Here is a 15,739-nt window from a genome sequence, read left to right on the forward strand (position 1 = left end):
CTGGGTTTGATGCCCCGCTCCCCCACATGCAGTCAGCTGGGTGACCTTGGGCTTGCCACAGCACTGATAAAGCTGTTCTGACCAAGCAGTAATATCAGGGCTCTCTCAGCCTCACCCACCTCACAGGGTGTCTGTTGTGGGGAGAGGAAAGAGAAGGTAAGACACTTTCAGGCTCCTTCGGATAGAGAAAAGCGGCATATAAGAACCAACTCTTCTTCTTTTCCTTCTAATATATTTCATGCTTTTGTGGGGCTTTTTTTGGACCTTCAATGGTCTCCTGCTATAAAAATAACACAATGAAAATAACACAATCTTTTGAATTTCTTTTTTTTTTACAAAAGACAAGGAACCTTAACTTTACAGAGCACATTAAGATACAAAGAACATAGTTACATACAGAATTTTTTTATTTTAATTTTTTATTTTAAACCTTCTCCACCTGAGGACCCAGCCTTCAAGGTGACAATCTCCTAGATGCTCCTGGTCCTCAGAATAGGAGTTAAAATGGAATGTTATAAATGCAAATGATACAATATGTATCAGCTGGTTACAATCATAGCAAGACCTAAGGATAGGGCATCCCTAGACAATTTGACATGTGCATATATTTCCTTGCAGGGGGTTAAGGCTGGGTTGGAACCTCCTTGCCTTCTCATTGGCTATTCAAGAGATCAACCAGAACCCCAAACTGTTACCAAATAATATTACCCTCGGATACACTGTCTATGAAAATCATTTGCATCCCCGGGTGACGTATGAATCTTTGCTAGACCTGCTGCCATCTGGCCAGGAGACCATTCCGAACTACCAGTGTGGCAGACGTAATAATCTGTTGGCTGTTCTTGAAGGATCTCAGACTGACATCTCCATTGATGTTTCAACATTCTTGACCACCTACAAAGTCCCTCAGGTATGAACCCGTGGATGGGGCCCATTTTCTGGTACAGATGAAAGTCAATTTTCATGAGAGTTAAGAAGGATTTGAGAGAGGATTTTGGTCATAGAATCATAGAATCATAGAGTTGGAAGGGGCCATACAGGCCATCTAGTCCAACCCCCTGCTCAACGTAGGACTAGCCCTAAGCATCCTAAAGCATCCAAGAAAAGTGTGTATCCAACCTTTGCTTGAAGACTGCCAGTGAGGGGGAGCTCACCACCTCCTTAGGCAGCCTATTCCACTGCTGAACTACTCTGACTGTGAAAATTTCTTTCCTGATATCTAGCCTATATCGTTGTACTTGAAGTTTAAACCCATTACTGCGCGTCCTCTCCTCTGCAGCCAGCAGAAACAGCATCCTGCCCTCCTCCAAGTGACAACCTTTCAAATACTTAAAGAGGGCTATCATGTCCCCTCTCAACCTCCTTTTCTCCAGGCTGAACATTCCCAAGTCCCTCAAGTCCCTCAACCTATCTTCATAGATAGATAAACCTCTGTGGTTCATCTACATCCCTGCTTATGCTAGTTTTACAAGGTTTTGGGCCAGTCTTTCTTGGCTCGAGGAAGAACAGGTACACAGCAAAGTAACTCCCTCTGCAAAAAAGGTACCTAATCTTTTTCAGATGGCCCGTATGCATCTTTTTTTCTGAAGCTCAAAACTTCTTGACAAGCCAGAGTGGTGGAGTCATTGCAATGCCAGTTCGGATGCCTCCTCATGAGTCAGTCGGTGTGTCAATGACTGGTTGGGGTGGTAGACTATGGAAACCTGGGAATATTGACTTTTAGGGCAAAAGTCATTTTGTGAGGGAGACATTTTTATAGCAGTATCATTTGTAGTTCTCTCTCCACCCCTCCAAATTCTTCCATTTACTGAAACGTTGATGTTATTTTCCAGAGCAAGTTCTCAGTGACTTGGCAAGATTTACAGACCTTGGGTTTTATGAGTCAAGGTCATCCCAAGGGCAACACCCTTTGTCTACTTGTAATGCTGCCAGGTCTGTCCATCATTGAAAGGGACCATTGAAAGTGAGCTCTCCATCAGAAATGTTCTGGGCTGAAAACAAACTCTGTCATCTAAGGCAGGGGTAGTCAACCTGTGGTCCTCCAGATGTCCATGGACTTCAATTCCCATGAGCCCCTGCCAGCAAATGCTGGCAGGGGCTCATGGGAATTGTAGTCCATGGACATCTGGAGGACCACAGGTTGACTACCCCTGATCTAAGGGTTTCCTCCCCCACACTGTGGGGTTGGGATTGGGTTATTTGTTGCTGCTGTGGGTGGGGTTTTAATTGGTTTTATTATTTTAGGGGGTTTTATTGTGGGCATTGTATGTTGTTACCCACCACAAGTCCTTTTGTGGGAGTGGTGGGTGGTATAAATCAAATCAATAAATTGATATAGTGTTAAGATAAATAAAGTGTTAAGATTCATAAAGAATAATGCGTTGTAACAAGAACGAGACTGTAAAGGGAAAAAATCATGAACTTCCCCTCTACCTTCTCCCCATCCATAATTGACATTCTATCCCTGTGTCTTCTACTTTCTTTTGTATAAAAAATAGCACAAATATTTAAACAATAAATAAACAAATTGATAAATACAGTGAGACGCAGAATTTTACTGTCTGTTGAAATTGATTTAAGATGGAATCCAACTGTGACTTCCCCCCCCCTTAGGTCCGACATGATTTTGATTTCCTCATTTTTAAGGATAAAACTCAGTTCCCTTTTCTCTATCAAATTGCCCACGAAGAGGAAGAAGCCCAATACCTGGGAATGGTCAGGCTGCTCCAGTATTTCCAGTGGACGTTGGTTTGTCTCTTTACGCCAGACAGTGACAGTGGAAGAAAGTTCGTTGACACCTTGACCCCTCTCCTGCTCAAGAGCGGCATCTGTGTTGCTCATGCACACAGCTTCTCAGCTCTTGTTGTGGGTTTTACGGATTGGTCCTCTGCAAACATTAGACGCTTTGTTCACATCTTCAGCCAAGACCACGTCAAGGTCATTGTTTTCTATGGAGATATTTTATCCATATCAGTTCTTGAACGACTCAAAGAACGCTATGAAGATTTCGTGCAACGCAAACTGGGTAAAGTTTGGATCACAACTATTTTGATAAATTCCCTCTTCACCTTGGCATGTCTTGGCTCCCTCGATGGGTACCCCGCGCATATATCTTTCTCCGTCATGGCCCAAAGAAAGAAAAGGCAGGTGTTTCACCACTCACAAGTTTGTCCCCCTCTTCTTGACGAGTTTGTGAACACAGCGTTTGATCCCTTCTACTCCAAACCCATGTTGTCTGGGAGATGCCACCAGAGATACAGAGAGAAAGAGGGGCTGGAAGACAGACCTTGGGAGGTCCTTAAAGAAAACCTTCCTCCAAGGACCTACAGTACTTACTTCTCCATCCAGGCGGTGGCACATGCGTTACATACAGCCTACTCATCTAGGTCTGAGAGGACAATAAGAACTGGTGGAGACAGATTGGAGCATGAGCAAATTCAGCCTTGGCAGGTATCCATTTCCTGTGAAGTAAGATTACCAATCAGCAGTTTCTTTTTGCAAGAATTACTGTGGATCTAGACTGAGGTGGTTGTTGCACAGTGTTTAGCAAATTTCCTAAGCAATCCCAATTTCTGACTCTCTAGGGAACATTGTCCTTCTTCTTCCCTTTGGGGGAATTTAAGGTCTCTGTTAGTTCCTGCTACTAGTCATGCTTCTTTCCGAGCTGGCACCCTCCAATTTTCCCCATTCCATTCTGTCCACAGTCCAAACTGGACTGACTGGGATGAGAAGCTGAACTAAGACCAGCCAACTATCCGTAGTGAAATTGCCTCATCTCTCAAGAAATGTTTAAAGACACAATTCTTAATAAGAGGTAACTGTGTCTAAATCTGTCAGCATTTTCATCATGGCAAATTGCTCAGAAGGAATTTGTTCTGGGCTAAGGAAGATCACTGGCTCAGTGGCAGATGTTCCCTTTTGTGTGCAGGAGGTTCAGTTCCAATCCTGGGCTGATTCTGCACTTACTTTTTTTTTCCTGCTGTCGATCCTGATGAATTCAGATTGATTTTAACCCGAGTCTTCATACCTCCCCCCCCCCCAACTTGGAACAGGAACCCATCTGCACTTGAGCATGAGGCTGCTCTTCCTGAGCCAAGCCAAGCTAGCAGCAGCCTCTCACAGAATGAGGCAAATCTCTGCTGTGAGAAGTGTGGATTCTGGAGCACAGTCACTTTAAAGCTTTTAAAAATAAATCTTGGGAGTTAAATCTTGCAACCCGGAACTAGGGAGACTTTGAACTGGCGGCCAGCCAATCAGGGACAGACTGCTCTCTAACTCAACGGGGGAGGACATTATTCCGGGAAAACACAGATCTGCACCTTAATACTGGGAGCTCTCAAAGCGGCTTGATCGATTAGACAGAGTTTTCTCCACTCCTAGATATTGCGGGGGAAAGGTAGGGTCACTGCGGCTCAATCAGATTGGTTGCAGATGGGAAATTTAAATCACCCAAAATCAAAATGGAAATCGCATTCAGTGTAGACAGCAGGGATTTAATTAACCTGGGACTGGAATAAAAGCTCTGTGCAGAGTCTTCCCTGGAAGGGTGGCTTGAGACCTTTGAATTCCTGGGAAGCTAAAAAGAACATGTGTTTTCAGGGGCAATCTAGAGCCATTCAGCCATTGTCAAGATCTGATGATATCCCTCAGCCATCCAATTTTCCAACGCAGCCCTATCTGCGTTCATGTTACCATACCTATTAATATAGAAGTCTTTTCAAAAAAGATACTTGAACTTTCTCTACTCCTTCTTTTAGCCATAAACTTCTACCAGCTGAAGAGGGTGAGGCATGCAAAGGTGGCAAATTCCCAGAATGGTTTGCCTGGGTCATAGATGTTGCCAAAAAGGAATGGTCAGCACCTTTCAGCCCATGCTTTCACCATCAGGCAGAGTAAATTAAAAGGGAGGGAATACCCCCTACACACTGGAGAATGGGTTATGGTAGAATGGTAGAAGGATGGGCGAAGGGAGAAATGATAATGCAGAAGTTCACATAATATTTTATTATTTATTTATTTATTTCCCGCCACTCCCTAACCGGCTCGCGGTGGGTCGCAATGTCTTAAAACCCCATTAAAACTCCCATTAAAAGACTTCAAATATCCCCCACATGGCGGAAACATCTCATTCCCCACTACTACTGAAGGGGGGTGGAGAAGGAGGTCCAACGATGTACACTTCAAACCCCCAGGGGGGGCGATAGATCTACTTTGCCAATCCCAGCCATAAACCTGGTGGAAGAGCTCTGTTTTACAGGCTCTGTGGAACGCTGAAAGATCCCACAGGGCCCGTAGTTTACCCGGGAGCTCATTCCACCAGGTAGGGGCTAGGACCGAGAAGGCCCTGGCCCTGGTTGAGGCTAGGTACAGTTCCCTAGGGCTGGGAATAACCATTTGGAGTGGAACACCCAAGATCAGAGAATGCTTTCATCCCACTGGGCAGGTTTCATTACTGAAAGAATAAGGAAGGGCCCTATAAAATACCCTTCCAACTTCCAACTTCCAACCCTTCCAACTGTGGCCAACTTTCGGGAGATGTTCTGTTGAGAGCCATGCCTTCTTTTGCTCCTCAAATGATAGGCATAATGCAATTTAGTTTTGAAGCCTCCTCAGGTGCATTGATAAGCTCCATTGATGAGGCATGACCATCCTCTAAGGAACTACAAGATTTGTATCGATCAAATTAAGAAGATGCCAAGGGCTTAGATTTAGAAGTTCACTGACTGAAGAAGAAAGCCATTTAAAAAACAAACAAATGAACAGAATTCTAAAACAAAAAGAGCATTAAGATAAATACTGGCAATTCATTTGTTTCATAAACCAGTTTGGTCTCTTCTCTCACAGACAGGACCTTAATTGTCCAAAATGGGAACCACCAAGTAGAAATGATTATCCAAGAAAGGCTATGGATGGTTTGGAGTTGCTCGAATTTTTGTAATAACCAACTTAAAAGCATTGCCCACAGTGGGAAGATAAATACCCGTAGATCTGAGGGAATAGAGTAGCCCTGGACCATTTCCTCGAGAGCCGATGCAGTTTTGTGGTTAGTGTGTTTGACGGGGATTTTGGAAATGTAGGTTTGAGCAAGGTATAGCCATCTGAATGTATCAAACTGATGAGGAAGAAGAAAACCACAGCTGCCACCAGTTTGTAGAAGAGTCTTCTGTCTTCTAAAGGCTGCTGTCATCTCTGTGATTCTAGCTTCATCGTTTCCTGAGACACCTCCAGTTTCAAAACTCTTCTGTGGGCGGAATGCGTTTGGGTGAGAATGGAGACCTGGAAGCCAATTTAGGCATTGTGAACACGATCTTGTTTTCCAACTTGTCCATTTTGAGAACGGAAGTTGGGAGTATCGAAAGACAGGCCTCAGGAGAGATAAAGCTGACCATGGACCAGGATGCCATTGTGTGGCCCCCCTTGTTTAAGCAGGTGGGAATGTTTATTCATCACTTTCTATATTTCTCAAGGTTGCATAAGATATATAGATCTGTGTGGTACCAGAGACCTCCATGAGAGTCTTAGGAGCCTTTCATTTTAAACTAGTTTTTGTGGTGGCTAGCAATAAGCACATGTAAACTAACATTTAATCATGTGGATATTCCATAGAGACATATGTGAAACTAGGGACAAAGCCCGTTGCATTCAGGAATACAATGGGTACTAGTTTGGGGGGTGGGGTGGGAGAACTCTGCAGATGGCCTCTCCCCCCAGGATCTGGAAAGCCTGTGGGCTGGAGGCCCTGGGCAGGGAACTCACCAGCAATGTCAGCTCTCACCTCAGGGATCTGCAGCCTCCGAGCCTTGAAGTGGGAGGGGTTGTTCGGGGGGGGGGGACAGACAGCTGCCCTGAGTGGGTGTTAAGTGCCGAGTGGCACTTAAGCCATGAGACCAGCTCCTCCTCCAAGCCCTTACCAGAACTACTAAGTGGAACAGATATTATTACCCAGGGAGTCAGTTCTCCTTTCCCTAATAATGCTCCTTGTCTTTGTGCACAGACGGTTCCTGTTTCCAGGTGTACTGAAAGATGCCTCCCTGGATATGCGAAAGTGGTTCTGGAAGGGAAGCCTGTTTGCTGCTATGACTGTTCTCTGTGTGCAGAAGGGACCATCTCCACCCAGGAAGGTGGGTGATAGGGAAAAAGGACACCCTTTTGGGTATGGACAAAAGAATCAGTTTGTAGATTTCTGAGCATTGTTCTAAAACTTGGTGGACTCGTCTTTCTTGTTCCAGTTTTCAAAGGAAAGACCTCATGGGGAGAGGTCACTGAGTAAACAGTGGCATGGAGAAACGTTCATAATCATTGGCTTCTGTTGTACTCTGTGGCTCTCACAGTTTTTAGTAATTTCTGGTCCTTTGTGATGGTTGTTGGTACCTGGTAGTTCTTAATTATCGGGATCAGTCCTGTTAGGCCAATCAGGCATCACTGGAGTCTTGGAAGACCCAACTGTATGAATTATTAAAATTCCACCAAATCTTCTACAATCTCCTTGGATCCCTTGAGAGGCATACAGAAGTTCCTCGGGATACCTCTATATTTTCACATAGGTTCTAGCTGAGTGATGTTGAGTCATTTCTGACTTCATTGGGTTGGCGTGAGGATAATGGGAGAATTCCAGGCCTTTCTAACTGAGAGGTGACATTCCCATGTGTGTTGGGCATGCCAGAAAGGGCCACAAGACCCAAGGACTGGCAAAATCCCTTCTGCCCAGCCACTTACAATCTGCCTAAATTCATAGAATTGGCATTTTTGGCAGATGGCTGTCTACCCTCTGCTTAAAAACTTCCAAAGAAGGAGAACCCACCACCTCCCAAGGAAGCCTGTTCCTCTGAGGAACTGCTGGCAGGAATTTCTTCCAGCTGAAAATTCTTTTGGATTAATTTAGAATAATAGAATCATAGTGTTGGGACAAACCTCCAGTCCAGCCCCTTGCAGAGTACATACATTTCTTCCCATTGGTTCTGGTCCAACCATCTGGGGCAACAGATAACAACTCTGCTCCATCCTCCATGTCACAGCCCTTCAAGTACTTGAAGATAGCTATCATATCACTTCAGTTGTTTTCTCTCCAGGCTAGGCAGACCAAACTCACTCAACCCTTCTTCGTTCGACTTGGACTCCAAACCCCTCATCATTTTTGTTGCCCTCTTCTGGACGCACTCCAGTTGGTCTACATCCTTCCTCAATTGTGTTGCCCCAAACTGAACACAGTACTCCAAGTGAGGCCGAATCAAAGCAGAGTAAAGCAGTACCATCACCTTGTGTGATCTGGACACTGTACGTCTTTTGATACAGAAGATTTGGGGCTCTCAAATGGGTTTTTATATTAAGAATTTTAAAAATTACTGCTGAATGTCCTTATGTCTACTTTGTATATCTGTCTTATTGATGTCAGCCGCCCCAAGTCTGTCCTAGGGAAAGGTGACCAATATATCCAATTATTATTATTATACATGAAAAATCTTACCCTGATAGAATTTGACTCTATGGAATCTAAAAGAATTCACTGTCTTGAATATGAATGAGCTACAGATGATGCTGAAGTCCCTCTTTATCTTTCCAGATGCTGCTCATTGCACCAAGTGCCCAGAAGATCAGTATCCCAACCTGGACCACACTCAGTGCCTTCCCAAAAATATTACTTTCCTTTCTTATAAGGAGACTTTGGGGGTTATCCTCATTGTTTTGGTTCTGTTCTTCTCCATAGTCACCCTTCTAATTCTAGGAATCTTCATTAGAAATATGGACACTCCGATAGTCAGAGCCAACAACTGAGACCTCACCTACATTCTTCTCATCTCACTCCTGCTTTCCTTCCTGTCCTGCCTTCTGTTCATCGGCCAGCCCAGGAGGTTGACCTGCCTTCTCCGACAAACAGCCTTCAGCACCATCTTCTCAGTTGCCGTCTCTTCAGTGCTGGCTAAAACAATCACTGTGGTGGTGGCCTTCATGGCCACCCAGCCAGGGAACAGGATGAGGAAATGGGTGGGGAAGAGTATGGCAAAGTCCATTGTCCTTTCTTGTTCCACTGTTCAGATTGGCTTCTGTGCCCTCTGGCTGGGCATCTCTCCCCCTTTCCCAGAGTCTGACATGCACTCCCAGCATGGACAGATTGTATTGCAATGCAATGAGGGGTCTGTGGCCATGTTTTATGGTGCCTTGGGCTACATGGGCTTCCTGGCTGCCATTTCCTTCACAGTGGCCTTCCTGGCCAGGAGGCTTCCTGGAGCCTTCAATGAAGCCAAGCTGATCACCTTCAGCATGCTGGTCTTCTGCAGTGTTTGGGTGTCCTTTGTGCCCACCTACCTGAGCACCAAGGGGAAATACATGGTTGCTGTGCAGGTCTTCTCCATCTTGGCCTCCAGTGCTGGGCTGCTGGGCTGCATCTTCATGCCCAAATGTTACATTATTGTCGTGAAACCTGGCATGAATATCAAGGACCATCTCATGATGAAGAGTCAAGATGGCGTTTGATTCTTGGCACAGTGTTTGCTTTTTTAATTTTAATTATTGTGTTGCCTGTGAACTCACTGCACAATTGAACCCTCTCCTATAGTAATAAAGAAATTTATTTTGTATTCATGGTGACAGTCACACATTACAAAAGCAAATGCTTAACATCGAAGTTGTGACTGCAGCTATTCTCCCTTAGTTTTAGTTGCTGATTTCCACTTGCTTCCCATTGGATTTCATTTTCATATGACCTTAGCCAATAACAATGAACATCTGATGGTATTTTGGCTTTTGAGTTGGACTGGGGGTCCAATTGGGGACGATCAGCTGCTCTCTCATTGATTTGTTCATTTAGAACAGGGCTAGTCAACCTGTGGTCCTCCAGATGTTCATGGACTACAATTCCCATGAGCCCAGGCAAGCAAATGCTGGCAGGCGCTCATGGGAATTGTAGTCCATGGACATCTGGAGGACCACAGGTTAACTACCCCTGATTTAGAACATCCTTGTAATGCCTTTCTAGCCAATCAGGTTCCTGAAGGCAATCAACAGGAGAAGATGAAAACTATTTTGAGGAAGCTCAGTCATCCCAGAGAGGGAAAGGGCAGTGATGTCTAATTCTGACTCGACCACAGCAATGGTGAATTGCCTGCTGTTCCAGATAACCACCACCATGGATATATAGTTTTGTGTCTCCAATGTGGAACACGTCCCCTTTAGAACAGGCATGACTACGTAACACTACGGGCATGACCATTTTAATGATTTATTGTTCTCCGGTGCCATGGTTCAAAGCCCCCTCCCTTTTGGTCGATCCCAAGTTCACGTGTTCAATGCAGCTTCTTTGTCTTTTCCTACCATTCACCTTCCCTTTCCTCTCCCCACAACAGACCCCCTGTGAGGGAGGTGAGGCTGAGAGAGCCCTGAGATTCCTGCTCAGTCAGAACAGTTATCAGTGCTGTGGCGAGGAGGTAGATACCAATGATGAAAGGGGCCTACAATCAATCATAAGCCCAGCAGAAATATAATAAACTCCACAGGGCCCAGATCTCGGTTGGCAGAGTGTGCCACCAAGTTGGAACCATAACTGAAAGGGGTCTGGCCCAGGCTGGCAACAGGCACACTTGTTACAGACGGGGGACCACCAGGAGATTCACTGTTTGAGAGCATGAAGCTCTGACAGGGATATATCGGGGAAGGCAGTCTTACAGATCATTGAGTCCAGTCTATTAAGGGTGCTGAAGGTCAAGGTCCAGATGTTGAGCTTGGTCAAGTGCTCCACTGGAAGCCACAGCAGTCGAAGAAGCATTGCTGTATGTGTGCTCAATACGGGGTCTTGGACTGAAAGTTGTTTCCCCCTAAAAGTTAGGCCAAGTTCACATGCCCTTTCCATGACCCAGGCCACGTGAAGTTGTGTTGCTGAGTTCTCGCAAACATGTTTTCTCCATCTCTGCACCTGCGTTTAAACACAAGGAAAGAGCCTGTGGGGGTTCAGATGCTTTCCTTTATAATTATCAAAATCCTGGCGATTTTTTTCTGGATCTCCACCGAGCTCCAGGGAATTAGGGAAAAGTTCTCTCGGAAACCATGAGAACGACGAGCAAGATGACGCAATCTCTTGCAACAGGACCAGAAAGTCTGATGGATAAAAGCATTTTGTTCCACTGAGTTCAGCGGACAAGATGTCTGGGGGGTGTTGTGTTGGTGGAAAGCTTTCAATCCTTCCCTTTCCGTCTGATCAAGCCAGGGCAGGACTGCTCAAGTGACTACAGCCCTGGTTTTGCCAGGGGATCCTGCACCTCTCTCTGTCGGTCTCTGAGTTCCGTCTCCTGGGAGGGGAAAAGGTGCACACAGGCAGAGAATGGTCTTGCTTCTGCTCCTGCTGCTTCTTCTTTCAGCCTGCAGAATGGGGAGTGCTGAATGCCCATTTGCTTTGCCAGTGGATGAAATTCTACCCTTTAATATCCTCCGGAATGGGGACCACGTCATTGCTGGGCTTGTCACTTACATGGTTACTGATGAGCTATCATATGGCTTCAGGGAGTCTCCTTTCTTTAAATGGAGGTGGTAAGTCAGACCTTGGTGCGTCTTTTCAATGTATGTGATGGAACAGAATTCTGGGTCCAAATGTCCGTGTGACGCTTTGCTTCCATCTATTAAGGGAGCAGATATTGCTACGTGTTTTCCACTGCCAGGAAGCTGGGAGTGAAGCATCTCACCACAGCCATGATCTGCTGGATTATGGTTTTGTGAGTTGTGTGGGTTTTGTGGCGGGCTTGGAGCCGTATTTTAATAATAACTAATCCTCAAGCATCTGACAAAGTCCTCTCAAACAGGAGGTATTTTGAATGAAGCCAAATAAAACAGCTTAAAAAAACAACCAGTTTAGACCGCTTTATTATACTACAATCGTTGTTCTGCATTGAACATAGTCTATTGAAAAACTACGTTGCTGTGCTGTCTCCATGGAACAATTCATAGTCCTGCCCCCTGTAGTTTTGCTAACTCCGCTTTGTTCTGTAATGCCGTCACTAATCTGCACAACTAAGGAGCTTCTCGGCAGGACTAATAGAGTATCTCAGGCAGGAGAGAAATGAATTGGTGCAAAGCCTCTTTCGTAAACAACCCTTAAAAGACGCTTAAAGCGCCAAAGAGGCAGTTCCCCATGCAGAGCAAAATCAGTTTTGCGGAGTAAATTCACTCTTCTATGTAGAGACAAGAAAAACAACGATGTATTTAGTGAGTTTTCATCTGCTTTTCCATCATGCACAAGGGGCCCACGAAAAGAAAGACATGGATTTGGTGAGCTCCCCACCTAACTACCATAGGCCTACCACAAGTCTTATGGCAGGATGATTTGTAAGCATTGTTCCTCCAATGAAAACAGACGACCCAATTAATGTCCTTACACAATGAATGGTGGGTGGATTGAAGCCCCATCCTAGGTAGGCACTGTGGACTGTACTTTTGTTGGAATCAAATTTTGTTGGACTTGCATTTGAAGGGGGGGGATGTGTATGGTCAGACTGGAAATTTCACCTCTTTCTGGTGAAATTTCCGTCCCTCTTTCTCTGGCTAGGCAGCCCTGATAAACCTGACTGTGAACCAATGCAAGCTGCATCAATCCTAAGGAAGAAGATTCTGTATTTTGATAGGCACCCCAGCCCAGGGACACTGCCCCCAAGGCAGTGTGATAGAGAATCCAGGTGCTGGAGTGTGGCTCAGTGGAAGAATCTTTGCTTTGCGCACAGAAGGGCCCAGGTTCAATCCCTGGCACCTCCAGGGATGAGGGAAGAGGCAGAAAGGCCACAGCCTGAGATCCTGGGGAGGCACTTCCACTCTATGTAGGCCAGTAGTTCTCAACCTTCCTAATGCCACAACTCTTTAATACAGTTCCTCATGTTGTGGTGACGCCCAACCATAAAATTATGCAAGTGTTCTTTCACAGAAATTAAACCAAAAACTGACCCATGGCTTGAACATCAATTGTTCATGATTGTATGTAAATTGTTTCCCTCCCGGGGTTTCTCAGCTCAGTTCTGCCACTTGTCCCACCATGCAGATCTTGCTTTTTTCCACTGCTCCAGACAGACGAATGATCTATCTCGATCCACCCTGGCCAAGCTGCTCACCCTGCTGCAACCCCTGTGAAAGGGTCGTTCGATCCCCAAAGTGGTCCCGACCCCCAGGTTGAGAACCACTGGTGTATGTAATTCTGACTTTGTTGGAGCAGAGTGTTCAACATCTTGGATGCCACAAATTCAACCAATCCCAAAACAGGACAAATTTCATCCCCGGAGAAGGGTTGGCTCTTATATGCTACTTTTCTCTACCCAAAGGAGCCTCAAGTGTCTTACATTCTCCTTCTCTTTCCTCTCCCCACAACAGACACCCTGTGAGGTGGGTGAGAATGAGAGAGCCCTGATATTACTGAAGGATAGTTGGTTGTTATATGCCGCTTTTCTCTACCCAAAGGAGCCTCAAAGTGGCTTATAGTCACCTTCCCTGTCCTCTTCCCACAACAGACACCCTGTGTGGGAGGTGAGGCTGAGGGAGCCTGAAGAACAAGAGGTGGTTCTTAGATGCCGCTTTTCTCTACCCGAAGGAGTCTCAACGTGTCTTATAGTCACCTTCCCTTTCCTCTTCGCACAATAGACACCCTGTGAGAGAGGTGAGGCTGAGAGAGCCCTGATATTACAACTCGGTCAGAACAGCTTTGTCAGCGCTGTGGCCAGCCCAGGTTCACACCACCTCAACTGCTTCTGGATTTTATTCAGGTGTATTGTTCAGATGACTTCAGGGTGTGACAATAAAATCAGAGTCCAGTAGCACCTTTAAGACCAACAAAGATTTATTCAAAGCGTGAGCTTTTGAGTGCAAGAAGAAGAAGAAGAAGAAGAGTTGGTTCTTATATGCAGCTTTTCCCTACCCGAAGGAGGCTCAAAGCGGCTTACAGTTGCCTTCCCATTCCTCTCCCCACAACAGACACCCTGTGGGGTGGGTGAGGCTGAGATAGCCCTGATATCGCTGCTCGGTCAGAACAGCTTTAACAGTGCCGTGGCGAGCCCAAGGTCACCCAGCTGGTTGCATGTGGGGGAGCGCAGAATCGAACCTGGCATGCCAGATTAGAAGTCCGCACTCCTAACCACTACACCAAACTGGCAGACTAAGGATGCAACTTATTGATAGGTGTTGCCCATGTGTGAAGGAACATATTGGAACCCTGTCTATGGTATCCCTAGAAATGTATATGTATATATTTCCTAGGACGTCTCCAGCAATGAAGTGGAACCACCTTGCCTTCACACTGGCCGTTCAAGACATCAACCAGAATCCCAGGCTCTTACCTAATAATACCACTCTGGGCTACGCCGTCTATGAGAACACTTTCAATCCCCGGGTGACATATTATGCTTTGATGGACCTCATACCCTCTGGCCAGGAGACCATTCCAAACTACAAATGTGGCAGACAGAATCAACTGCTGGCTGTTCTTGAAGGGTCTAATTCTGGCATCTCCATTGATGTTTCAATGTTCTTGAGCACCTACAAAGTCCCTCAGGTATGAACCAGGGATGGGTCTGTCTGTCTGTCTGTCTGTCTGTCTGTCTGTCTGTCAACCAACCAACCAACCAACCAACCAACCAACCAGCCAGCCAGCCAGCCAGCCAGCCAACCAACCAACGAACGAACGAACGAACGAACGAACGAACGAACGAACGAACCAACCAACCAACCAACCAACCAACCAACCAACCAACCAACCTACCTACCTACCTACCTACCTACCTACCTATCTATCTATCTATCTATTCTTTGATTTTTATACTGCTGTTCTCAGAGTCATTCTCCTTTTATCACCATACAGCTAGATATAGATTTTACCTCTATTAACAGTTGTAACTTTCTCCCCATTAGGTCACTCATGATATCCGTTTGGCAGTTCTTGATAAAACTCAGTTTCCTTTTTTGTACCAAACCTTTCGACCAGAAGAAGCCCACTTCCTGGGAATTGTCAGACTGCTCCTGCATTTCCGGTGGACGTGGGTGGGGCTCTTTGTCCCTGACAGCGGGCAAAATATCAAGGGCACTTTGACATCTCTCATGCTCAGGAACAGCATCTGTGTTGCCTTTGCAGAGAGCATCACAGAACACAGTGGTGGTTTTGCTGACTTTCCAAAGGAAAAGTACCAACGCTTGCTTTCATATTTCACTCAAGACGAAGTCAATGTTTTTGTTTTCTATGGAGAAATTGAATTCATGGTATATGTTGAAGCATTCATAAAAGGGATTGAACGCGACTGGAACTTCACAGTGGGTAAAGTTTGGATCACAGCTATTCTGTTGGACTCCCTCATCAGCTTGGCATGTAATTATGTCCCCTTTGTGCTCCCGATGCATGGATCTCTCTCTGTCATGACCCAGACAAAGAACAGGATGACGCTTCCCCAAGAAATACTATGTAGCCCTCTTATCAATGAGTTTCTTTTGAATGGACTGCATCCCTTCTACTCAAAGTCCATTTTCTCTGAGAGAGGCCACCTGAGATCTAGAGAGAAAGAGGGGTTGGAAGACAGGCCCTGGGAGGCCCTGAAAGAACGCCTGCCTGCCAGGGCCCAGAAGACATACACCTCCATCCAGGCGGTGGCCCATGCCTTACATGCTGCCTACTCATCCAGGCCGGAGAGGATGATGAAGTGGGAACAGGAACGAATACAGCCTTGGCAGGTACCCATTACTCCGTGGATTAAGAATACTTATCAGCAGTTTTGCTTTGCAAAGATTATTG

General features: G+C 45.7%; 1 long non-coding RNA gene and 1 pseudogene across 1 annotated transcript; both read left to right on the forward strand.

Moving 5' to 3' along the window:
* The first annotated feature begins 6,252 nt into the window (after positions 1-6,252).
* On the forward strand, positions 6,253-9,471 carry LOC143833848 (vomeronasal type-2 receptor 26-like; annotated as a pseudogene).
* Positions 9,472-11,195: 1,724 nt separating this feature from the next.
* On the forward strand, positions 11,196-14,998 carry LOC143834196 (uncharacterized). Its single transcript, XR_013229753.1, has 3 exons — positions 11,196-11,517; positions 14,218-14,512; positions 14,869-14,998. It is a non-coding gene; the product is annotated as an uncharacterized LOC143834196 (long non-coding RNA).
* Positions 14,999-15,739: the final 741 nt, after the last annotated feature.

The sequence above is a fragment of the Paroedura picta genome, chromosome 3 (assembly GCF_049243985.1).
Source record: "Paroedura picta isolate Pp20150507F chromosome 3, Ppicta_v3.0, whole genome shotgun sequence".
Classification (NCBI taxonomy): Eukaryota; Metazoa; Chordata; class Lepidosauria; order Squamata; family Gekkonidae; genus Paroedura; species Paroedura picta.